Source organism: Ovis canadensis, chromosome 16 (assembly GCF_042477335.2).
Source record: "Ovis canadensis isolate MfBH-ARS-UI-01 breed Bighorn chromosome 16, ARS-UI_OviCan_v2, whole genome shotgun sequence".
In the NCBI taxonomy this organism is placed as follows: Eukaryota; Metazoa; Chordata; class Mammalia; order Artiodactyla; family Bovidae; genus Ovis; species Ovis canadensis.
This window is the reverse complement of record NC_091260.1, coordinates 48137063-48162892: the sequence shown is the minus strand read 5'-3', so window position 1 is coordinate 48162892 and position 25830 is coordinate 48137063. Positions and strand designations below refer to the sequence as shown.

Here is a 25830-nt window from a genome sequence, read left to right as displayed (position 1 = left end):
TTACTAGAGCTAATCAGTGAATATAGTAAAGTTGCAGGATATAAAATTAATACACAGAAATCCCTTGCATTCCTATACACTAGCAATGAAAAAACAGAAAGAGAAATTAAGGAAACAATCCCATTCACCATTGCAATGAAAAGAATAAAATATTTAGGAGTAAATTTACCTAAAGAAACAAGATCTATACATAGAAACTATAAAATACTGATGAAAGAAATCAAAGATGACACAAATAGAAGGAGAAATATACCATGTTCATAGATCGGAAGAATCAATATATTGAAAATGAATATACTACCCAAAGCAATCTATAGATTCAATGCAATCCTTATCAAATTACCAATGGTATTTTTCACAGAACTAGAACAAATAATTTCACAATTTGTATGGAAATACAAAAAACTGCGAATAGCCAAAGCAATCTTGAGAAAGAAGAATGGAACTAGAGGAATCAACCTGCCTGACTTCAGGCTCTACTAAGAAGCTACAGTCACCAAGACAGTATGATACTGGCAAAAGGACAGAAATATAGATCCATGGAACAAAATAGAATGTTCAGAGATAAATCCACACATGTATGGACACTTTATCTTTGACAAAGGAGGCAAAAATGTACAAGGGAGAAAAGATAATCTCCTTAACAAGTGCTGGGAAAACTGGTCAACCACCTGTAAAAGAATGAAACTAGAACACTTTCTAACATCATTCACAAAAATAAACTCAAAATGGATTAAAGATCTAAATGTAAGACCAGAAACTATGAAACTCCTAGAGGAAAACGTAGGCAGAACACCCTCTGACAAAAACCACAGCAAGATCCTCTGTGACCCACCTCCCAGAGTAATGTAAATAAAAGCAAAAATAAACAAAGGGGACCTAATTAAACTTAAAAGCTTTTGCACAATGAAGGAAACTATAAGCAAGGTAAAAAGACAGCCTTCAGAATGGGAGAAAATAATAACAAATGAAGCAACTGACAAAGAATTAATCTTAAAAATATACAAGCAGCACTTGCAGTTCAATACCAGAAAAATAAAAAAAGGGGCCAAAGAACTAAACAGACATTTCTCTGAAGAAGACATAGAGATGGCTAACTAAAACATGAAAAGATACTCAACATCACTCATTATCAGAGAAATGCAAATCAAAACCACAGTGAGGAACCAACTCACGCCAGTCAGAATGGCTGCTATTGAACAGTCTACAAACAATAAATGCTAGAGAGGGTGGGGAGAAAAGGGAAACCTCTTACACTGTTGGTGGGAATGCAAACTAGTACAGCCACTATGGAGAACGGTGTGGAGATTCCTTGAAAAACTGGAAATAAAACTGCCATATGACCCAGCAATCCCACTTCTGGGCATACACACCGAGGAAACCAGAACTGAAAGAGACACGTGTACCCCAATGTTCATTGCAGCACTGTTTATAATAGCCAGGATATGGAAGCAGCCTAGATGTCCATCAGCAGATGAATGGGTAAGAAAGCTGTGGTACATATGCACAAAGGAATATTACTTAGCTATTAAAAAGAACACATTTGAGTCAGTTATAATGAGGTGGATGAAACTGGAGCCAATTATACAGAATGAAGTAAGTCAGAAAGAAAACCACCAATACAGTATATTAACACATATGTATGGAATTTAGAAAGATCACAATGACAACCCTATATGTGAGACAGCAAAAGAGACACAGATATAAAGAACAGACTTTTGGACTCTGTGGGAGAAGAAGAGGGTGCGATGATTTTAGAGAATAGCACTGAAACATGTATATTTCCATATGTGAAATAGATGACTAGTCCAAGTTCAATGCATGAATCAGGGCACTCAAAGCTGGTGCACTGGAACAACCCAGAGGGATGGGATGGGGAGGAAGGCGGGAGGGAGGTTCAGGACAGAGGGATACATGTACACTCATGGCTGATTCACGTCAATGTATGACAAAAACCACCACAATATTGTAAATTAATAAGCCCACGATTGAAATGAATGAATGAATTAAAACAAAGTTTTTATTGAGTTGCCAAGAAGATAGTTCAACTGAGATAATTTTTTCTTATGTGGCATAGATGATTTAAAAATGATAAATGATCTTTATGTTTAAAAATGATACAAATTAACTTATTTGTGAAATAGACTCACAGGCATAGAAAACAAACTTATGGTTACAGAAGGGGAAGGGGGGAGATCAGGGTTAACAGATATACAGTACCATATATAAAATAGATGAACAACAAGGACCTACCGTATAGCACAGGAAACTATGTTCACTATCTTGGATAAACTATACTGGAAAAGAATCTGAAAAATAATATGTATATATACACACACAAATATGTATAATTGAATCACTTCACTGTACACCTGAAATAACACAACATTGTATATCTACTATACTTCAATAAAAATAAATATACTAAGTCATTGTACATCAAAGCTATTTTTAGCCAAGTCGAGGACTCCATAGAAGCACTTGGAATTTGCGATTCCCCAAACCGGGCTTGTGTAATCCATTCCATTCATATGCAGCTTCTCCATCCCACCCAACTTCCTGCTTTTTCCTCCAAAATTTCTGGCTAATTTTAATACACTCATGTTGGCTCCATTTTGACTGTAATGGGATATTTACCTTGGCAAGTGTGTTTGCTTATGTAAAATGAGTAGTGTTTACTTTGTGATAACAATAGCCTTCAGAATATTGCTTTTTTAGTATAGAATCACATACAAAAAATAAATAAGTAAATAAAATAGAAATCTATGCTTAATAAACCATAAAAGACATACCCTACTTTAGCTAGGTATGATTATATGTATGTCTGTATGTACTTACAGATCTATATAAATATATATATATATAGTTTTGACACATCCCAATTTTGCTATATGATAGTACTACATGTATGTGCATGATTAAGAAACCCCATTTTAGCTGTGTGTAACTTTTCCCCCTTCTAAACATATAATTCTATTTCAAATATGAAGTAAAATAGCTTAAAAATATTAATTATAGAAGCCAAACCTCTCTGAGTCATGCAGTGACCTTCCTCCATCCTACCCCCACCACCACCTCCCACTGTTATTTTTGTACATTTGGCATAATCATTTCTCTTTAATGAGACAGAAATTTCCTTTCCAAGAAATGAGTGCAAGCTCCAGACTGAAATGACGAAAATGCTGATGGTGGTATCTAGTCTATTCAAGTTTATTTCTCCAGGTATGTGTTATATATATATGTGCAGCTATTTTGCTCTCATCTAAAGTGTCAATTCTTTTAGCAGAATTGTCTACTAGCTCTAAAATAACAAGAATGACTACTAAGAAAAAAATATATATGAAATTACACTGCTGAGAATTCTTATGCTTTTTCCCCTCTTTTGGTGGTGCAAGGATTTTGTCTTGCAAAGACAAAACTAGCAAGAACTTTATACTTTTGGCTTAAACATTAAATAGAAATATGTCCATTTAAATCTTTGAGTAGACAAGATGGGTTTAGGTTCAGCCTCAGGAAAGATGGAATGGGTTTAGGTGTGAAGTGGGTAAAAAGCGTGGTTTTTTCTTTTTATGGCAGGTGTGATCTAAAGGAAGTAAGAGGATTTATTTCTAAGTCTAAAGAATTAAAGGAGGATGAAAACTGGCTTACAGTATCTGATATGGACTCCCTATTGTTTGTGTCACAGTTTACATCATTTGTTCACAGTTGGTCACAAGACCTCAATCTCTATTCCGTGCTAGGAATGTAGTTTTTCAAAAACAGGAAGCAACACTTGAAGTAACTGCAGATTTACAGTGACGGCCAGGCTGATCCCTGGTCTTTGTCACCGCTTTCCTGTTGAGGTCTGGAGGAAGTGGCAGAGAAAGAAAAGAGAGGGTGGGGGAGGTGACTCGATTACAATGAGATTACAATGATGGGTTAGACTGACCCTGGACTCATCTTAGTGCAAGAGTGATGAAAACACTTTAAAGAGTTGCCAACAGCTCAGTAGAAAGTATTTGACATCTCACCTACATCAACAAGCAAGAGTTAAAGGTTAAATCACACACACTCAAGTGCTGGGAAAAGGATGTGTTTATGTCATCAACTTTCTTTGTTCTAGCATGGCCTATGTCAACAAGGGGACAGACACATTCCCTGGTTGGAGCCACCAGGACAATGGAGATGGATCCACAATTTGTACATGATAAATCCCCTTCTAAGCATTTGTAGTTTGCTGCTAGTTGCATGAGCTTCTTTACAGTTCTCTACATGTATTTGAATCACTATGTATTTAGAATGATGTGGTTTTGACATTTTCGCTTTCTTCATTCAGATTCTTGGGGTCCCAAGCATGAAGCTAAGTTTAAAAGGAGGAAAACATGGGAAAGGAAAGGTTTTCTCTTCTTACATGTTTCCAGTGTTGACTCCAAATTCAGTGAGCCCCCACCCTAATGTAACTGGTGTTCACACACTAGAGGAGCTTTTTCGGAAAAGTGTTTATTTAGTGCTCTTCACAAAGCTCTGAAAGGTTGAAAAGGAGAGTTCTCGACCAGGTTAACAAAGATTGAAATTGCCATTGTGAAGAGAAGAGAATACCTACCCAAAGTGAAAGTGAAGTGAAGTCACTCAGTCATGTCCGACTCTTTGCCACCCCGTGGACTGTAGCCCACCAGGTTTCTCCATCCATGGGATTCTCCAGGCAAAAATCCTGGAGTGGGTTGCCGTTTCCTTCTCCAGGGGATCTTTCTGACTCAGGGATCGAACCAAGGTCTCCCGCATTGCAGGCAGACGCTTTAACCTCTGAGCCACCAGGGAACCCCAAAGAGTAATACAAAACTATTGTCAAGGAGACCAACAAGTGTCCCTTGGAAGAGAAAAAAAAGAGTACAGAAAAATGCATCATATTGTAGGCAGGCCAAGTCCCTTTTGAAGATCTGTTGAGAGCAGTAGAATATCTATTTGCACTGAAGCTTATGGCCGTGTTCAGTAGGATCAGAGACTCCTTGAAGACTGTCCACAGAAGTCCTAAAGGTCCTTGTAGTATTAGGGGACAGCAAGGTGGCTCCCATGCTTCCTTATCATATTTTGACAGCTAAATAAAAGACAATACAAAAAAGGTAAGAATAGGTATAATCAAAGCACCTTAACAAATAAATGTTTTTTAAAAACAAGATTCTGGACCCTGGATGGTGTATGGTGGGCAAGGCTTTGTACCTTCACATTTTCTGTTACCTGTAGATTTTGTATAACCATTAGTCACTAGATTCTTTCATATATGAATACTGTCATTTAAGCTACAATGATACTTACTTGTTATTCTTATTTTTGGCCTAGAAAACATGCTTTTGAACTGTGGTGTTGGAGAAGACTCTTGAGAGTCCCTTGGACTGCAAGGAGATCCAACCAGTCCATTCTGAAGGAGATCAGCCCTGGGATTTCTTTGGAGGGAATGATGCTAAGGCTGAAACTCCAGTACTTTGGCCACCTCATGTGAAGAGTTGACTCATTGGGAAAGACTCTGATGCTGGGAGGGACTGGGGGCAGGAGGAGAAGGGGACGACAGAGGATGAGATGGCTGGATGGCATCACTGACTCGATGGACGTGAGTCTGAGTGAACTCCTGGAGTTGGTGATGGGCAGGGATTCCTGGCATGCTGCGATTCATGGGGTCGCAAAGAGTTGGACACGACTGAGCGACTGAACTGAACTGATGGGCTTATTTTCTTTCTGATCTTTGTGGTAAGGAATATGTCTAATTTGAGATGGATACATTAAACCCTCACCATCTGATATCATGAAATACTGGCAACATTGAAAGAGCATCCTTCACCCAATAATCTGATCAGTTTTCATGCAGCATTACAATTACTACATCTGGCTTGAGTAAGTCATTCTTGCAACATGCTTGACATGGAAGCTGAAACTTCACTAGATTTTTAAGGTTGTGTGACTGTATTTTCTTCTGTCATGTTGCTACTATATGCTGCAAATAATGTCAGAATTTAGGCTGAGACTTGCTCTCATCACAATATACCAACATGGCCTGGTGTGGCTCCTCATTTACTCTGACCATCAGAGGCTATATAGATCTTACCAAGAGAACTTGACAGTTTAAAGCAGCCAACTTGGCTTACGTCAATGTGCCTCCATTTTTCAAAATTGGTCTTAGCATTAAGCATTGCAGTGTTTTCCATGGGTAACTGGTTTGTTTTTACTTTCCAACATTATGAACCTTGTGTCTGTTTTCTTTCCTCTTTGTGTTGGCTGTTTGACAGTTAAGAGTTAGTCTGTTGATCGCCTGTAGCAAGTATATAAAATTTCATGGAATAACTTTCATACTTCTATTTCATTTTTAGAAGGCAACACAGTGAGTGATTAAGAGCATGAGTTCTAGAGACAGACATCTTGGGTTCAGATCTACTAAGTCAGTAGCGCAGTGCCAGGACATGTTAACCTTTCAGTTTCCTTACCAGTCTTCATAGGGGCATCCATGATGGAATGAGACAGCACATGCAGAGCACTTAGAGCAGATCAGAGCCTTGGTAAGAATGAATAAGCTTTAGATATGATCTTCAGATCCATTGTATTTTTCTAGTTTATTTTGGCTTTGCCCCCATTTTCTTCTTTTGTTTGTTGAAATCTTGCTATGATATGCGGTTGACTTCCCTAGTGGCTCAGATGGTAAAGAATCTGCCTGCAACATGGGAGACTCAAATTCAATCCCTGGGTCAGGACGATCCCCTGAAGGAGGAACTGGCTATCCACTCCAGTATTCTTGCCTGGAGAATCCCACTGACAGAGGAGTCTGGCTGCTTACAGTGCATGGGGTCATAAAGAGTCAGGCACGACCGAGAAACTAACACTTTCACTTTACTATGATACAGAATACATGTGTTACAAAAATGCCTTAATTTCTTCTTCTTTTCAGACAGAAATGTCGAGGGTGTACTTGGAAAGAATGGAATTAGAAGTATGGAAGTCAATTAGCAGAATATAAAAATAATCCATCTGATAGAAGATAACTAAAATAGCAGCTGTAGAGGAAGAGAGGTATTTGAGTTATTTATGAGATTGAATTGACAAGACCCAATGACCCACTTTATGTGAAAGGTAAATAATAGTAAATCTGGGGTGAATTTTAACTTGCTAGTTTAGCTGATAGGCAAATGAAGATAACATCAGTCAAGATCAGGAATATAGAAAGTGTTAGAGATGGTTGGAGGCAGTGATAAATAATGAGTTAAGTTTTGGCCATGATGAGTTTGAATTAGCTTTGCCAGATAATTAAGTGAAGCCTAGTAAAACATTGAAAATAAACATCTAGAGCTTAGGAAAGATTATAAAGGTGGACACATCGGTTTAGAATTTAGCAGAATATATGTTTTTGCCAATTATTATAGGTACAATCACCCAGTAATATGTGAAGGCCATGGAACTTTTGGGCAATTAATTTGAAGACAAAAGCTGTGTCTTCTTCATCTTTGTATTTCCATCCAGGATATTAGCCCAATCTCCGGCACAGGGGAGGTGCTCAGAAAACTTTTATTTCATGACCTATCAAATGGAATAGGTGAATGAGTAAGTAGAGAAAAGCCTCAGAGGAGACTAAGAGAAAACAGTTAGAAAGATGACAGAGTACTAGCATGATTTCTCATAAGAACAAGGGTTTTAAGAATGAGGGTACAGGCAAAATTTTGGGGGTGCTGGGTGACATAAAATTGAGACAGACAAAAAACAGCAGGTACGCTGAATGACAGAACTAGGACAGAGAGCAGACAGAGAGTAGTTACATTGAATGACAGAACTGGGACTCAAAGAGATCTCAGGAGTGTGGAAGTGAGAGTTAAATCTCATTGTTATTTACTATGGATAAGTGGAAAATCTTAACTTAGGTACACAAAATTAAATGCATAAGTAGTAGACATAGATGACCTGATTTAACTGTATTCCTGGGGTGTAATAGCATGCTGAAAATTCAATATAAATTAATACTAGAGCCTGCCTGCCAGGGTGTGTAATTAAGCACTTCCAGTAAAAATACCCAGCATGAAAATATGGGGATAATAATATCATAGTACATACCCCAGGTACAGTTTGGGACAACGCACTTCAAGAGAAAAAACTATAAGACTACAGTATACGTAGGGAACAAGCAGAGTAAGGAAAAGTCTGAAAGTCATGCTATCGCTTGAAGATGGTCGAGGGAAGCTGGTGTGTCTTAACTTCATGCTGTAAAGGAACTAACTGTACTTTATGTAGTCAGGTCTAGATTAAAGGGCAAAACCATAGAAGTGATAGACAGAGACTCCAACTCACTTTGAGAAAGAATTTTCTGTAATTAGGCCTATCTCTCAATGGAATAGCTATTAATGGGAAAATAGTTTCTTTATTTCTTTACTTACTTACTTACTGAACTAATACTTTGAGGACATCTACCAAAGTTTATCAGATACATATCCCTTGGCAATCAGGATACAATAGTAAACCAGTGACAGATAACTATTACCCTGCTGGAGTTTACATTTTAGATTTATTTATTTATTGAGCATTTATTGGGTTCATGCCCTATGCTAGACTTGCCCTATGCCTCCAGGATACAGGGAAAAATGTCTCTGCTATCATGGCCTCAACCATTTGCAGGGGAGGAAGACATTAAGCAAATAAGTATATAAATATATATGAAATCACAGACTAGACTAGAGGATAATTTGTACTATGTAGCCAGATGAATTCTAAACAGAAGAAACTAACCAGGGAACCTCATGTATTTGGTGATGTCTGGAATGGTCCTTCTAAGAACTGGCAGATTGTGGCTAAACACGGAGGAACAGTATATGCAAGGCTGTGGTCAAGGATGGAGAGAAGGCCAGTGAGGACAGTGATACAAGAAAATAGGATACAAAAAAGGAAAAGGAATCCTTTGAATTCTGTATGAAGAAGGCATTAGAGAAGGAAAAACTGGATGTGGAGAAAATAAGGACCTCATTTCCTCAGTCTTGAAAGGTCATAGTGCTTTGGAAGAGGATGGAGGCAGTGGAGATGGAGAGGAATGGATGAATTCAAAGTATATTTCAGAGCAAGCTTAACAGTGATTGAGGACCTTGTCTGAATTGCACTGATTTTTTGTGAGGAGTTAGGATGAGGAGGATTTCAAGAACAATTTTCAAGATGCTAGCTCCTATAATTGGCTGCAGTCTGATAAAAGGCCCTTGGAGAAGCTCCATATTTGTGGTGGTAGGGAGACTGATCATGGTTATGAGTCCTCTTTGGACAGGTGACACTTGTTCAGATGACTGTAGACATCCTAGTGATATCAATTGGAACTAAATCAGAGTCAGGGAGTCAATGTCTCTTATGGATAGGTCCATTATATTCCTTGGTGTTCAAGAGCTCTGCCTCCTTTTCACTTTGCCCTTTATATCTGGGATGGAAGGAAAATATGAAACTTCCTCCCTTCTTTTTATCAACAGAAAACTGTGTAAAAGATTTTTCAAGATCTTTGTTGTTGTTGTTGAAGGAATTCAGATAAAAGCCTTGTTATCTGTGTTGATTCCAATCAGGGCTTCAGAAATGATATTTTTCAGATTATCTGTGGTCTTGTATCCTTGGCTTTGCAGTCCTCATTCTTTGTTGGTACTGAGGATAACTTCAGATGCCTCTTTCTATAATGAAGATGTTTTCTAAATGTTTAACTGCTTGTCAGCAATCTGAGAGAATTCATAGACATGTAGGTTGCAGATATTTCTCCTACTGAATTATATTGTACAAGAACCTCCTCTGAGAAATTGGGAAATCACCTAGAAGTTGTTATATAGCAGTGCTTTTTTGATAATATTGGTGATGGATAGGAGAGAAAAGACCATTAAATCAGGAAAGGTAAGATAAGCATTCCTAAGAAAGTACACTTCGGCAGCTGTAATTAAGTGCCAAAAAGTCTTTCAAATAAACACAATAAAGGGAGAGACAAAATAGCCACCAAATAGAGCGATCTCCTCCACCCACAATGCCATGCCATTTTTCTTTATAGTCTCTTGATCCACTACTTCTACACTTAAGCCAATAATTTAGTATACCACCTTATTTTAATGCATCATCTCATACGTGGGTTCTTGAAATAAGGTCTTGCTTTGGTCTCCTCTCCCCTCTGCCCTCCTGCACTCTATCATCAAAGTAAACTTTCAAAAATATTTCTTTCATAATACCTATCTAGAGTTCAAAATCTTCGTCTCAGCCTACAGGTTATGATGGTATAAACAAAGAAAAAATCCCATCTCTTTAGGCTGATGGTTAAGAAACTCCAAAGGATGCAACCAGTCCCAGCAGTGGTACTTCGTGCCCACCCCCCCCCAGCCACCTCCCCCCATCTCAGTGTTTGTTTATGCTGTTCAGTCCTCCAGAATGTCCTCTGCTCCCCGACTTTGCCTTTATTTCAAGCCTAACACTGAGCTCCATCTCTGGAAACACTCCTAGGCCATGATGCTCTCCTGCCCCCATTCTCAGTAATCCTCTCCAGAGAAGGCCTTCTAAATGCCTGACTGGAGGTCAGTGGGATCACTGAGGTCATCTATATTTAGATTCTAGACATTTTCCAGTAAGGAAGGAGATAGGCTCATTTGAAAATCTAGTGTTGGAAGTAGGAATGAAGAAAGACAGCTTTTGCCAGATGCTCTGGGAAGTATACTGTGCAATAAAATGTAAGGCATTTTTTTATCTCTTCTCTCTTTCTCTGTCTCAGCTTTTGAAGCCAATTTCCCCATGTCTTGAACTGACCAATTTTCTGGTTTCTTCCAGAACCTGTTTCCTCCTTCTATCTTTCCATAACCTCTAAGCATATGTCCTTTCATCGTCTCTCTTTCTCTCCCAGATCATATGAATAAAATTATTTATTTCATGGTCTAATCTTTACTCTGTTTTCAGTTTTTAACACTTTATTTTCTTTTTGTTTACTTCTTAAACTTAATTTTTATTCACTCATAGTTTCTTGCTAAGTCAAGAGAGACTTCCTTTTCTCTTTCCTTCCCTCTAAATAGTTTATCACTTAAAGGCAGTGACAACTTTCTACAGAGAAGATCTTGCATTCAGATTACCACAGAGCAGTAGCTTCTTTTTATTCCTCATGTTCCTGGCCAATTATAATGTTGAGTATATTTTAACATTGTCTGAAAGTTTATTTGGAATGGAAGGTAAGGTTTTATAATAAATTACTCTAGAGTACTTGGTTTTGCAGTCAGTTATGCTATACTATCTACCATATTGGCATATATTATCACGGCAAACCACTCTAGTTTTCTTGCCTGGAGGATGCCATGGACAGAGGAACCTGGTGGGCTACAGTCCTTGGGGTCACAAAGAGTTGGACACAACTGAGGTGACTTAGCAAGTATTGCACATGCTATATTACCTGTTACTTACATATTAGCTTGATTACTGTCCTCATATGGCTCTGAGCTACCTGAAGGCTCCCCTGGTGGAATAATCAAGGAATGTTTTTGTTTTCACCCTTAAGGTCCTACCATTTAAATCTCTGGTATCTAAAGAAAAATGTTGCAGTAGCTTATCCACCTGATAAGCAGTAAACAGTATGTCAGACACATACAGAAGATGAGGACTGCTGTCATGTTTTAAGCAAATAGAGGCATTTCCTAGCCACATAATCTCATCAACTCTTTCTCAGATGAAGTAGTAGTTTCCTTCCTTCTGATGAAAATAAGTTCTTGTTTGAAGAAGAGATGATTAAAAGACATATGCTTAGGGCTTATGAAAAGACTGAAGGAGGAAACAGGTTCTGGAAGAAACCAGAAAATTTGTCAGTTCAAGACATGGGAAATTGGTTCCAAAATCTGAGACAGTCCTAATCTTGTTGACTGTATTTACTCAGCATTATAATAGGGACAGCATTATAATAGGGAAAAAGAACTCAGAGCAGTTGCCCAAATGTGGACTCTATCCTAGGAGAGGAAGGGGAGAATGAGGTGCTTAACACTTAGGTGAATACTTTTCATGTCAGTACTTAGGTTCCTCTCTCTGCTGGGAGTAATTTATCCCTGATTGGGACCAGAAAAGTCAAAATCCTTCTACCACAAAACATTTCCAGGATGAAAATGCAAAATTCATTCATGTGAAAAATGTCACTTATTGTTTTGTAAAGCACAGTTTGAAACTGAATTTCTATTTTTATTTATTTTTGCCTTGTTACTGTGTGTAATGATAAAGAGGGATGGAAATAAATAATAACATGAGTTTTTAGTACCGAATAGCTTTGCCCTAAAAAACTTAAATTTAGTGCTCTAAATTATGCACTAAATAAGAAACTTGACTTTACTTCAGAACCTGCAGAATGAGATTATATAGAACAATATTTAAAATCAATATTTAAGAACTCTTAGATGTCTTAAAGTTGTCAATTGTCATACTTACTGTTTAATAATAACTCTGGTATTTCCCTTAAATCAGGGAAATCCTGGTCTCTTCTTATGGAAGAAACCTCCGGGTTTTGCTTACTCCCTGAGGACGTGTGTTCAGCGGCTCATTTGTTGTTGTTTAGTCGCTAAGTTGCGTCGAACTCTTTGTGACCCCATGAACTATAGCCCGAAGACTATAGCCTGCCAGCCTCCTCTGTCTGTAGGATTCCTCAGGCAAGATTATTGGAGTGGTTTGCCATTTCTTTCTCCAGAGGATCTTCCCAACCCAGGATCCAACCTGTGTCTCCTGCGTTGGCAAGTGAATTCTTTATCAGTGGCTCTTTAGTGCTGTGTTAAATGGATCTTTCCTCTGTCCTTTAATTCATTACGCTATTTAATCTTCACAGCAACTCTACATTACAATTGAGACATGGAGAAATCAAATAATTGGCCTCAGACTACATAGCTAGTGGGTGGATTTGAATTTTGGCAGCTCTACTCAGAATCTAGGCTTTAAATCACTACCAATCTGCTTCTTTAATTCTATTCACTTGTTTTGGAGAATTCCAATGATCTTAGTCTAAGAACAAACACCTATCACTCCACAGAACAAAACAAAGAGAACATACCATTTTGTAATAAGACGACATGGAAAAGATCACTGGTACCTTCCGGATAACATCAGATGGCTTGTGAATCAGGTGAATTACGCTCTTCAGCTGACTCCCTCTGCTTGGCTTTTTCAATATTAAATCATGTTTGGGAGCTCATGTACACTCGTGGCGGATTCATGTCAATGTATGCCAAAACCAATACAGTATTGTAAAATAAAATAAAGTAAAAATAAAAATTTAAATTAAAAAAAATCACAGCTGGACTACTTTTACAACCTGTTCTTTAAGGGATGGGATCACATTTCAAACATATTTGAACAAAGGAATTTTTAAGCCAGTATAATTGCGTCATTTGATAGGAGAGAATGAAAGATTTTAAATATTTTGAGTGCCTCTTAAAAGTATCAGTGTGTCACTAGGGGTGAGCATATTATTTATTTCAGTTAATCTTCCCAAAGAATGTGTGAAGTAATCATTATTATCTCACTTGGCAGATAAGAAAGCTGAGATTCAAGAAAGCTTACTAACTTTCCTAAAGCCACAAAAGGCAATGCCAGACTATAAACTCAGATTTTTTGGTATTCAGAATCCACATCTATCATTTTAGGGTGCTGAAGACTGTTCTGTTGGACGCAGAATGTAGCTTTTAATTTTAGGGATATATTTGTGTTAAGCTACACATACTCTTTTGTTCAAAGATGCAGACTGTGGGCTTGGAAAGATGCCTTCTAAGAATCTTTGCAAGAAAATGAATGTGGCAGAGAAGTAAGGACTTGGAGATTTACAAAATGGTGTCTAGATGGCTAGTGGTGCATTAACTGACAGTTTGACTTGCTTGAAAAGCTAACTGCAAAGAAATTTAATGAGTCCAATTTGGGATGTATTAAGTCTGAAATGACACTGGAACGTATTGAAACAGCTTGCTGGAAGGCAGTTGGGAACAGAGCTCAGGAGGGAAGTTGGAGCTCAGGTTGGGAGCACTCAGTGTATAGTTGGAGATCTGCGTTAGGGCGAGGATGAGATTTCCCAGATTGAATACGTACAAAGAGCAGAGGACCAGAGATAGAATTCTGTGAACTGCAGAAGGGCTGGGAATGAAGAGGATGATCTAGTGAATGAGACTGTCGAGCGCTCACGGAGGGAGGACCTTTTTCGAGGGACCAGTACTTTCGAAGAAAAAGTGGGAGAGACTTTCAAGTAGAAAGGAGGTGTTAGTCATGTACAACCATAAAGATAATTTAAGAGGATGAAATGGCAACCCACTTCAGTGTTCTTGCCTGGAGAGTCCCAGGGATGGGGGAGTCTGATGGGCTGCCGTCTATGGGGTCGCACAGAGCAGCAGCAAGAGGATGAAAGCTGAAAAGGGTCCACATGATAAAAAATTGGTAAGGCATCAGGGATACATTTTAAAAAATAAATGTGTTTTAATAATGGAGTTTGTAGACGGTGTTTTCAAATCACAAAGAGAACTAGTTTTTACTGTAGACCAACCTATTACAAGCAATAGGAATCATTCTGAAAAGAGAAAACTTGCCAGCAGATAATTAAGCATATGGCACATAATTATTTGAAATGAGACAAGTCTGGGAAGCTCAAGGAATGGGATGGAAGCCTGAGTTGTTGGAGCAGACAGAGTGAGGAGGAGAGCTGTAGGAGATGGAGTCAGAGAGAGAACCGTGAGGCTGGAGAGCATGGGTCCTGAGAGATTACTGTGGAGAGAATGCCACTCTCCACTCTGAATGGGATGGAAAGCTTCAGTGGGTTCTGAGCAGAGGAATGACATGGTTTGACATATGCTTGAGCAGAATGACATCCAGATGCTATGTTGGACATAAAGTAGAGCAAACTAGAGGCACACACACACACAAAAAGCCAAAATGGGAAGACCATGTCAGAAACTGTTGGGATCCAAAAGACAGGACAGTGCCTTGGGCTAGAATGGTAGCGGTACATGTGGTGATATGAAGTCAGACAGCAGACGTGTTTTGAAGGCAAAACCCGCAGGGGGGAACAAAAAAGTTGAACAGGAAATGGAAATTATATACACACACCATTTTCTTTCCTAAGATTTTTTTTTTCTCATAGAAAGTAGTTGGTTGGAGGTAGAAGCAGTGTTGAGGTGAATTGTTTTCTGAACATTGCCTGCGAGTTTCTGCACATGCAATTTCCTTCAGGATGCTCTTGAATCTTACACATCCTTCAGGGCATAGCACAACTCCTCTTCCAAAAATTTTTTTCAAGCACAGGCTTCATCTCTATCTTTGTGTTCCAATAATTAATTTCTTCCTGTCTTTACCCATATTCTGTTTGTATAATAATTGAATGCACATTGTATATTTCTGGACCCCTACACACTTTAAATAGTGTACTGTGCAGATATATTATTTGTATCTTCTCTCTTCTATTACCTGAGATTATTTCAGCCTAAAATGATGTCTTGCTCATTTGGTTCCCCAACAATGGACAGTTCCGTATTGAATGAAATGGAAATACTTGAAAACTGGATTTATTTTATGGTGTTCCAGAGGACAGAATTAGTGGGAAAAAGCAAGAATAAGATAGATTTTGGCTTGATCGATGGAAAGGAATTATAACATGATGACATTTTGAAAATGGGAAAGACTGTTATTTAAAATATTAATTCCAGGCAGCCTGGATGGGAAGGGAGTTTGGGGGAAGATACATACATGTAAATGCATGGCTGAATCCCTTTGCTGTTACCTGAGACTGTCATAACATTGTTAATCAGCTATGGTAGTGGTGGTGGTATAGTTGCTAAGTTGTGTCCGACTCTTGCGATCCCATGGACTGTAGCCTGCCAAGCTCCTCTGTCTGTGGGATTCTCCAGGCAAGAATACTGGAGTGGGTTGCAATTTCCTTCTCCAGGGGATCTTCCCAACCCAGGGATCGAACCTGGGTCTCCAATCAGCTATGCCCGAATACAAAATAAAAAGTTAAAAAAAATAAGTTCCAGGTAACTGAAAGAAACCCAGTCTATATTTCTCCCAACTATCATTTAAGCTCAGAGCACTATACCAAGTATGTTATAAAAATAGTATCACATTTAGTTGTGATACTAGTCCCCCAAAGAAGGAATTTTAATCATCCCAATTTTACTTTAAATGGTTAACCAACCTGCCTCAGTATACAGCTAACTGGTGAAAGTGGGCTGGTATTTGTGCTGCCCAGGCCTAGATATTTAATTCAGATGCTTCATAGTGTCAGAGAGATTCCACATTGGGTAGAATGTAGGCATAGATAAATCTCTGAGGTTATAAAGGAATGTTCAATTTAAGGAAAAGGCAAATTATCTAGGTAGACTCCCATGTCTTTATGACTGTTAAACAGGCTTGCTTTCCAAAAGACAGTTAAGAAATGAAACCGTAAGAGACAAAGCAATCCATAGTGAGGGGCCAAGATAATCTTTTAACATGTTCTTCTCTATTTATTCTTGAAGCGAAGTGAAAGTTGCTCAGTCGTGTCTGACTCTTTGTGACCCCATGGACTATACAGTCCATGGAATTCTCTAGGCTAGAATACTGGAGTGGGTAGCCTTTTCCTTCTTCAGGGGATCTTCCCAACCCAGAGATTGAACCCAGGTCTCCTGCATTGCAGGTGGATTCTTTACTATCTGAGCCACAAGGGAAGCCCCTATTTATTCTTAGATCCCAGTTATCCCTGACTCAAAATGAGAATGGATTCACGGTCTTTGATAATTGCATTATGACTGAATAAACAGAGTAGGGCTTAGGGAGCTTAGAAGACCTGTCCCAAAGTGGAATACACCCAACGTCTTTGAGCACTGGACACAACTCACAGAACTTGTCATGAATATTACCAGAATTTTCAGCACATGCCTGCAGTAGGTGTTTAATTAATTTTATCAATATCTCCTTTCTCCTCCATCCTCTTTAAGTCCATATATATCACAAGATACTGTCTTGAGTAGCAATAACCTAAAGGTATCATTTTTATTTGACAATGTGTTATCTATGGATATAAGAAAGTAAAGTCGCTCAGTCGTGTCTGACTCTGTGCGACCCCATGGACTGTAGCCTACAAGGCTTCTCCGTCCATGGGATTTTCCAGGCAAGAATACTGGAGTGGGTTGCCATTTCCTTCTCCAAGAGATCTTCCCAACCCAGGGATTGAACCCGGGTTTCCCGCATTGTAGGCAGACGCTTTACCGTCTAAGCCACCAGGGAATTACATGAATATAAGAAAACATAATGTATATTTATATGGTGAGCCTTTGATCCAAGACTTCACAAAAGGAGAATGCCATATTTTTTAAAGTTTTACTTTTGATGTTTTGTTCAAGAAAATATGCAATTACATGCATAGAATGGAAATAGAGTGTTAAATAAATTCTACTTATGCATTTTCTTACCATATTTCAAGATATTTACTCTTTCAGCAAATAATTTAACTTGACATTTCTAAGCTTGTAGCATGGAGAGAGGCATTACTACCTCAGCCTTTTGTGTTTCTGCTGGATTTTTTTTTTTTTTTTGACAGTCCACTCAGTATAACCAAAGAAAACTTTATTCAAGTGAATCTCAACTTCACTTTTCATAGAACTATGACCTTAAAAAACTAGTCTCTTAACTTCCTTCAGGGAGCCATGTGACTGACTGCCTTGTCAGCAAGCTACTTTTCCTGAATCTAAGTTATTTCCTTTCCTACAGAGAAAAATTGCTGTTATCAATTCCAACCCTTTCACTAATGGCCATTTTCATATACAGTTTACCCCTTCAAAACAAACAAAAAAAAAGAATGCCTTTTTTTGCTTATTTGCTAAAAAATTGTTTATCCTAAAGAAAAAAAAATGTAAGGCTATAAGCACATTTCATGGTCTACGGAAAAATCAGCATTTCCAGAGATTTCTGAAATAAGAGACATCTAAAAGTTCTCTAAAACACCTATTTTAAGATACTCACTTCAATTATCTAAACATAAGAAAAACACAGTCTGCTTAAAGCTAGCATCACCCAAGTACTTCGCAATTTCTTTATCTCATAACCATTTCTTTTTGGTTTTTATTCTGCATAGTTTTCTCTAACATCTAACACTGGAACTACTTCTGTCTTGTTTGACATTCCCCTGGCCTTGGCTTTTGAGAGAGGCTGTGTCTTGATTTCTTCTCTTAATGATTTTTTTCTCACCCCTTTTCCAGATCTCCCTTCTCGCTCCTTGTGGCCCTTTAAATGTTCTATCCTTAGCATCTTGCTCTCTTTCTACATACTTTCACTGGGTATTCTCACAGTCACTCACCTAGGCTCAAGCCTCGTCTGCTCACCGATTATTCCCGCATCTAACCTAGACTTTTCTCCTGAACTCCTGCCCAAATACCTCCTAGCTTTCCCACAGTTCATCTCCAGTGTCACATGTCCCCAGCTGCACCCTTATCTCCTCCTCAGCCAGATCTTCTTGTACTCCTCCTTATCTTAGCAGACTATTTCCATGTACCCAGACACCCAAGCTTAAAATCACTGAGTCATTCTCAATTCCATTCTCCTCTGAAAGTTTTCTCCTATCTGTTTCTTCTCTTTCTTCCTGACACTGCACATGGAGTTCAGGCACTCACCAATTCCCCCCAGGTGATCACAACTATTTCCTAACTCCTTGTTTTCTTATCCTAGTCCACTTTGAGGTCAGAGACTTATAAACACAGCATTCTTTGAGCTGGCCCTTTGCTTTAAAACCTTTGATATTCCCCATTTCACATGTAGAAAAACCCGAAACTCCTTAACAGACGATCTAAAGCCACCTGCAGTTTCGATTCAAGTGGCTCTGCTAGGCCCATCTTTTGGCATCACTCCACCCCAAAGGATTCCCAAGTGGTGCTAGTGGTTAAGAACCTGGCTGCCATTGCAGAAAACATAGGAGATGCGAGTTTGGGGAAGATCCTTGGGTGGGGAAGGTCCCCTGGAGGAAGACATGGCAACTCACTCCAGTATTCTTGCCTGGGAAATCCCATGGGCAGGGGAGCCTAGCAGGCCCCAGTCCATAGAGCCACAAAGTCAGACACGACTGAGTGACTTAGCACACCCTCCAAAGGCATATGTGCTGAGTCTTTGTCATTGCACATGCCATTATTATCTCTCTTTGAGATGTTTTCCCCTATTTTCTTTTTCCTACCTAATGACTGATGGCTTTCATTTTTCAAAAGCCACATCAGATGATGTCTCTTCTTTGAAATCTACCCCGACTTCTGTAGAAGCATGTCCTCCGTCTGCTGTTAGTTGCCTTAGCTTACCTAGCATCAGGATGCTGTGTTGTAAATATTACGCAATAGTAAAGGACTCTGAAAGAACAGGGGCTATGTCTTCTTTTCTGCAGTGCCAAAGTCTATCATTATGTCTGACTTGTGATAAACATTTGGTTCTTATCTGTTAAATGAAAATGAAGTTATTGTAATACATAATAATGAAAACTCTTAAGAATGGCCCAAATGATTCCAAATAGCTGTCCTAAATATTTATGTTTACACTATATTTTCTTTCTTCCAAAGAACTTCGTTTACTTCCATTTTATTCTATCAGTGGGACACCCGAGATTGGCAACTAAGACTCAAGGGAAAGGACAAAACTCAGTAACTGCACTGATAGACACTGGAGTCAGACTCAATATTCCTAAGAGGTAAGGGTGTGGCCAGCTACTACCAGCCTCCATCTGCTCCATTTTGTTGTTGTTTAGTCACCAAGCCATGTACAACTCTTGTGACCTCAAGGGCTGTAGCCTGCCAGGCTCCCCTGTCCATGGGATTTCCCAGTACTGGAAGGGATTGCCATATCTTTCTCCTGGGGAATCTTCCTGACCCAGGAATCAATCCTGCTTTGTAGACAGATTCTTTACCACTGAGCTACCTGGGAAGCCCTCTGCTACATTGCTACACTAAAAAACTGGCAGCTAGGGAGTGAGGAGGTAAGCCCAAGGGTCAACAGAACAGAGTGTGCATGAGATGAGAGGCAACTACCTTCCCATGGGGAATGGAAATGGGGATACCTGGCCTTTCTCCCTAAAAACTTCCTTAGGGGTTCTAAGAGAATTATTCATAAAGACTGTTGTATCCTTTGGTCCTTGAGTTGGGCATTTGCTGAGGAAAAGAACTTGAATTTATCACGGGAGCAGGGAAGATGAGTCTTGGTGAAAGGGCCAGAGGGAGGCGATAGTGTTGGGGCACTCAGTTTAACGGCCAAGAAAGGAAATTTCTGTGGGTCAAGTGGATGCGGGTTTGAATGAATTTAGGCTGATTCACCCCAGTTCCAAGACAGTTTCCCCACCACACTGCAGCTACATGGCCAGTGACAAGAGCTGAACATGGATTTCCAACTTCTCAAATCATTGGATCTCAAAGAACTCATACCTCTAGCCCCCAGAGTTAGAATTTGGAGCCTGCCTCACAGTGGACATCAATGGCCAGGCTGAGTCCAGAGCAGCAGCACTCACAAGGGCAGAGACATTATGGTGGTGTCCTGCTGGCTTGGTGCACTTCCCATTCCTTGTGCATCTCTCAGCTCAGCACCCCTGCAGGGTAATCCTAGAAGGGGGACACAGGTGGTGGTACCCTTGAAATAGCCCCACAATCAGGTAGGGCATCAGTTCATACTTGGACTGGCAGTAGGTAGAAGGTGAAGATAAACTCCAATTGAATGGCTGGACTGTGGCTTAATATCTGAAAGTGAAAGTGAAAGTCGCTCAGTTGTGTCCGACTCTTTGTGACCCAATGGACTATACAGTCCATGGAATTTTCTAGGCCAGAATACTGAAGTGGGTAGCCTTTCCCTTCTCCAGGGCATCTTCCCAACTCAGGGATTGAACCCAGGTCTCCCACACTGCAGGTGGATTCTTTACCAGCTGAGCCACCAGGGAAGCCCAAGCACACTGGAAAGAGAAAGTGAAGTAGCTCAGTCATGTCTGACTCTTTGTGACCCCATGGACTGCAGCCCACCAGGCTCCTCTGTCCATGAGATTTTCCAGGCAAGGGTACTGGAGTGGGTTGCCATACTGGAGTGGGTAGCTTATCCCTTCTCTAGCAGATCTTCTCAACTGAGGAATCGAACTGGGATCTCCTGCATTGCAGGAGGATTCTTTACCAACTGAGCTATCAGGGAAGCCCTTACTATCTGAAAACAACTGGAAAACTATGACATTGATACCTGAGGAGACCTACTATCCAGCAGAGTGGCTCAGATGGTAAAGCTTCTGACCGCGATGTGGGAGACCCGGAGTTCGATCCCTGGGTTGGGAAGATACCCTGGAGAAGGAAATGGCAACCCACTCCAGTATTCTTGCCTGGAAAATCCCATGAACAGAGGACCTTGGTAGGCTGCAGTTCATGGGGTTGCAAAGAGTCAGACATGACTGAGCGACTTCACTTTCTATCGTACAATTGGGAAGAACGATTGAGAAACACAAAGGATTTATGTTTCTTGTTGAGTTAGCACTGCTTTCTAAAGTAGGTTCATGTGGAAACTCATTTAAATTCACAGACGCTCCACACAAAGTTCAACCAAAATTCAACCCCAAACTGATACCAAAGCAAACCTTCCTTTACTGATTTATTACTGATAATCTGACAGGTAGCACCATTCACTAATGTCCCTACTGAACCCTCTGGGGATCAGAACATGGTCAGAGGTACCCACGGAGGACGTGCAGAAATGCAGTCTTGTTCTGACCCAAAGGGGCTCACAATATAAAAATGAAGTGAAGATGTATGGCAGCTGCTACTCAGATCAGTTTAGAATGAGTATCTAACCAGTTTCAGGATGATCTGGAACTTTCCAGAACCACTGAGAACTCTGCTGATTCATATATTAGGAGATATATTATGTAAGCTGTCCATGTTTGGAAATGGCTGATATGTTTGTTTTCTCTAGAGCAGAAATGCAAAGTATTTCATGAACTGGAGAATATTAAGAGTAATTTCTCTCACAATGCTTCTGAGGGAAGACTAGGCCATGTTTGAACTACTTCTAATTCTGTCTCTGTTCCCTCAACAATTTCACACCTCCATTATTTGTTGTTTGTTTAGTCACTAAGTTTTGTGTGACCCTTTGCAACCCCATGGACTGCAGCCCACCAGGCTCCTCTGTTCATGAGATTTCCCAGGCAAGAATACTGAGGTTGCCATAAGCAGTACACACACACACACACACACACACACACACACACACACATACATACATACATATATATGTATATATTGCATCGTTCTTGTTTGTAGACTCCATTCTTGCCAGTCCCTTAATACTCTATTTTCTGACCAATTTCTTTCTCAGGTCATTTTCCCATATTCACTCTGAAAATCTGAGGCACTCTACTGTAATAGAATTCCTTGCATCATATATTAGTCTTTGAAGTAGTATGTGCTGTACTCTGCTTAGTTGCTCAGTCCTGTCTGCCTCTTTGCAACCCCATGGACTGTAGCCCACCAGGCTCCTCTGTCCATTGGGATTCTCCAAGCAAGAATACTGGAGTGAGTTGCCATTCCCTCCTCCAGGGGATCTTCCCAACCCAGGGGTCAAACCCAGGTCTCCTGCATTGCAGGTAGATTCTTAACGCTCTGAGACATCAGGGAAGCCCTTGGGGTATTATATTACCCATATACATGTTTGGAGAGGTCTTCTGATTTTTCAACTTCCTCCATGAACGATGCCTCTTCTCTTGTTAAATCCTTTATGTTTCAGCCGATTCACCATCACCTCTCTCTTCTCTGGGACTGTTTCCCTGAACTTCAGCATCCCCTTAACTAACTCCCCTAGAAGCTTATTTTACTGCTCCTGGGGATATTCTTAACAATGTATAAGCAATATTCACAGAAATGTGTATGAGAAATTGTAGAATTTTAGCTCCAGAAGGTTTTATGCCTAAGGAAGGATTCTGTTGATGCTAGAATGAAATAAGTAATCAGAGGTAGGGGGCCATGAGAATTAGCTAAAATGCATTAACATTCATAATAACACAGTTACAGGTAGTATATTCTACATGTAATAACAGTCATTTACTCCTTGACTGTGTGTGAAGTCACACTGTGTGTTTTAATGTAGGACCTTAAAAGAACCTGATAAGAAACAGAGCAAACATTGTTTCTAATGATAATCAGTGAGTGTGGCCTCCCAACCTCTCCCTTAATTTTTAAATGGGCCCAAGTAATTTAAAAACCAGAATTACTGGACAGAAGCAGTCTGGGCAGCATTGATAGATCTTATATGGTAAGGGCAGGTGGATTTTGGTAAGGTGGTTACAATGGCTCGTTTTTATGCCTTGGAAGTCCAATTCTAAACATCCACTGCTGTCGGGGACTTTGGGACTGCAATAACTGTATGAGATGTGCTTTATTACACGGCGATGGAAGTAATCATGAAATACTTTTATGTTTTGCAGATGCTGGAACTTCTTCCCTTTTGATGTAAAATATAACATGAAGTCTTTGCATTAAAATCAGAGGCATAAAATTTGCTAGCATCTGTAAATATTTTATTCTTTAGGTACTCCCTGGTCCTGAAAAGAAAAGGTAGAGAACCTTGCCGGAATTTCAGTCATCACCTCGGTCCAAGAAACCACCCGCGGTTTCTTTATCATAACAGCGCCCCCTGCTGCTTCAAAGTGAAGGCTTCGAGATTGTTTGCCCGTTTTCCTTTCAGTCTTTGAGAGACTCTGGAAACATGGCTGGAAAACTATCCTCAACTGAACCACGGCCAGGGAAGTCTCTGGAGGGAATTCTTTCCTGACATAAAATTAAACCTGGCTTCAGCATATCTTTTGCGGGAGGGGTGGGGGTGGGGGGTGGAAAGGAAGAAAACTTACTGTTGATGTTTCTTGGCTTGGCTTTCTATTCTGTTCTTAAAGCAACATTATTTTAAAAATCTGTAACAAAACCTGTCATCTGCCAAGCCAGCCCCAAGCCTCCCAGTCTGTCTCAGCACAACTTTCCCTGTCTTGCCCTCTTCCGTCGCCGCACTCCACTCAGATTTGGCAAAATGTATTCATAAACAGACGCCTTTTAACTCACCGTTGGTAGGAGCGGTGACTGACTGTCCCCGCTGTGGAAGGGAATCTGGTGCCAGGAGTCCCGCGGAGTCCCAGGCACAGGGGCGGGGGTGGGGGGCACCGATGTGGCAGTGGAGCTGCGGAGGAAACAGGCCTCCAAGTGACTTGCTTTCAGCCTTGCTCAGTGGAGATCTGGCCCTCAACTTCAGAGGTGGCTCAGGAGCAACTGGCAGCAGGAGATATATTCTCAGGTCCAACTGGACGCACTGCTTGTTGAGAGCGGAAAATCTGGAAGCTGTGATGGGAGAAGGCTTTTGCCTCTCTGTGCCTGTGGGAGACGGTGTACTGAAGATTACCCTGTGGCCTGATGCCACTGGTGAGAAGGTGCCGGGTTATTTATTCACCCAAGGGGCAGATGTTGTTAGAATTATTGAGTTTATTTATTTATTTTTTAATATTGAATTGTCTCAACCAGCACTCTGATGTTCTAGGGGATGAAAAGGATGCTGCATCTCAAGATGAGCCCGCACATACTTAATAAACCAGTGCTGGTCTGTGTTCAGTCGCTCAGTAGTGTCCAGCTCTTTGCGATCCCATGGACAGTAACCCTCCAGGCTCCTCTGTCCACGGGATTTCCCAGGCAAAGATACTAGAGTGGGTGGCCATTTCCTCCTTCAGGGGATCTTTCTGACCTGGGGCTTGAACTCATGTCTCCTGCATTGGCAAATGGATTCTTTACCACTGAGCCACCAGGAAGGATCATGGGCAGATCTGGGAGTCACCTTTTTCTCTAGTATGACCTTCCTTTCTATTCCCATCAAAAATAGTGACTTAGAAAGTTTGTCCATGCGTGTGAGGATTACAGCAAGAGAACTGACCTCTTCAGCAGTTTTGTAGCACACAGCATGATCATTATATTAGGTTATACTGTGTAATAGGTTCTGGAATGTTCAGGCCTTCCTTGGTCCCTGGCTCTGAAGCTGATACTCTTATTAAAATGCATTTGTAGGATAGGCTAATGCTGCTGCTGCTGCTGCTAAGTCGCGTCAGTCATGTCCGACTCTGTGCGACCCCATAGATGGCAGCCCACTAGGCTCCCCTGTCCCTGGGATTCTCCAGGCAAGAACACTGGAGTGGGTTGCCATTTCCTTCTCCAATGCATGAAAGTGAAAAGTGAAAGTGAAGTCACTCAGTCGTGTCCGACTCCCAGGGACCCCATGGACTGCAGCCCACCAGGCCCCTCTGTCCATGGGATTCTCCAGGCAAGAGTACTGGAGTGGGGGTGCCATTGCCTTCTCCATGCAGGAGATGTAAAAGATGAGAGTTCAATCCCTGGGTCAGAAAGATCCCCTGGAGAAGTGCATGGCAACTGACTCCAGTGTTCTTGCTTGGAGAATCCCATGGATAAAGGAGCCTGGTGGGCTACGGTCCACAGAGTCGCACAGAGTCAGACATGACTGAAGTGACTTAGCATGCATGCATATATACAGGATAATAGAATGCAATGTTTGACATCATCTAACTGCACCCTGTGCAGTCCAAGAAATTATGTGTCCTGCTAAGAAGGGGCCAAGATGGGGTGCTAGGATGCTAACACACTGAGAACTTGCCTGTGTGGTCTGGTTTAAGAACTGCTTCTAACTGGTTTCCTTGCTTAAGAATATCTTCTTCAACTGGCTTATATAGGAGACCGCTTTTTGGAGGTGAAATTGTTGTCCACCTGAGACAGTCATTTAAAATTTAGTAGTAAAGTAATGTTTTATAGTGAACTGTGTTTTTGAAGGGAACAGCTAGCCAGTTGCCTAGCCAGGCCCTGAGGATGGGATGACATTAGT

The 25830-nt window shown here is 40.4% G+C and overlaps 1 protein-coding gene across 3 annotated transcripts in view; it reads right to left on the bottom strand.

Moving 5' to 3' along the window:
* Positions 1–24379, bottom strand: part of DAB2 (DAB adaptor protein 2) — a 200597-nt gene extending 176218 nt beyond the window's left edge. For all 3 annotated transcript variants that reach the window (XM_069555978.1, XM_069555981.1, XM_070289340.1), the window contains exon 1: positions 24018–24379. The gene's annotated coding sequence lies outside the window, so the exon portion shown is untranslated. The remainder of the gene's footprint in view (positions 1–24017) is intronic.
* Between the last annotated feature and the right edge of the window lie 1451 nt (positions 24380–25830).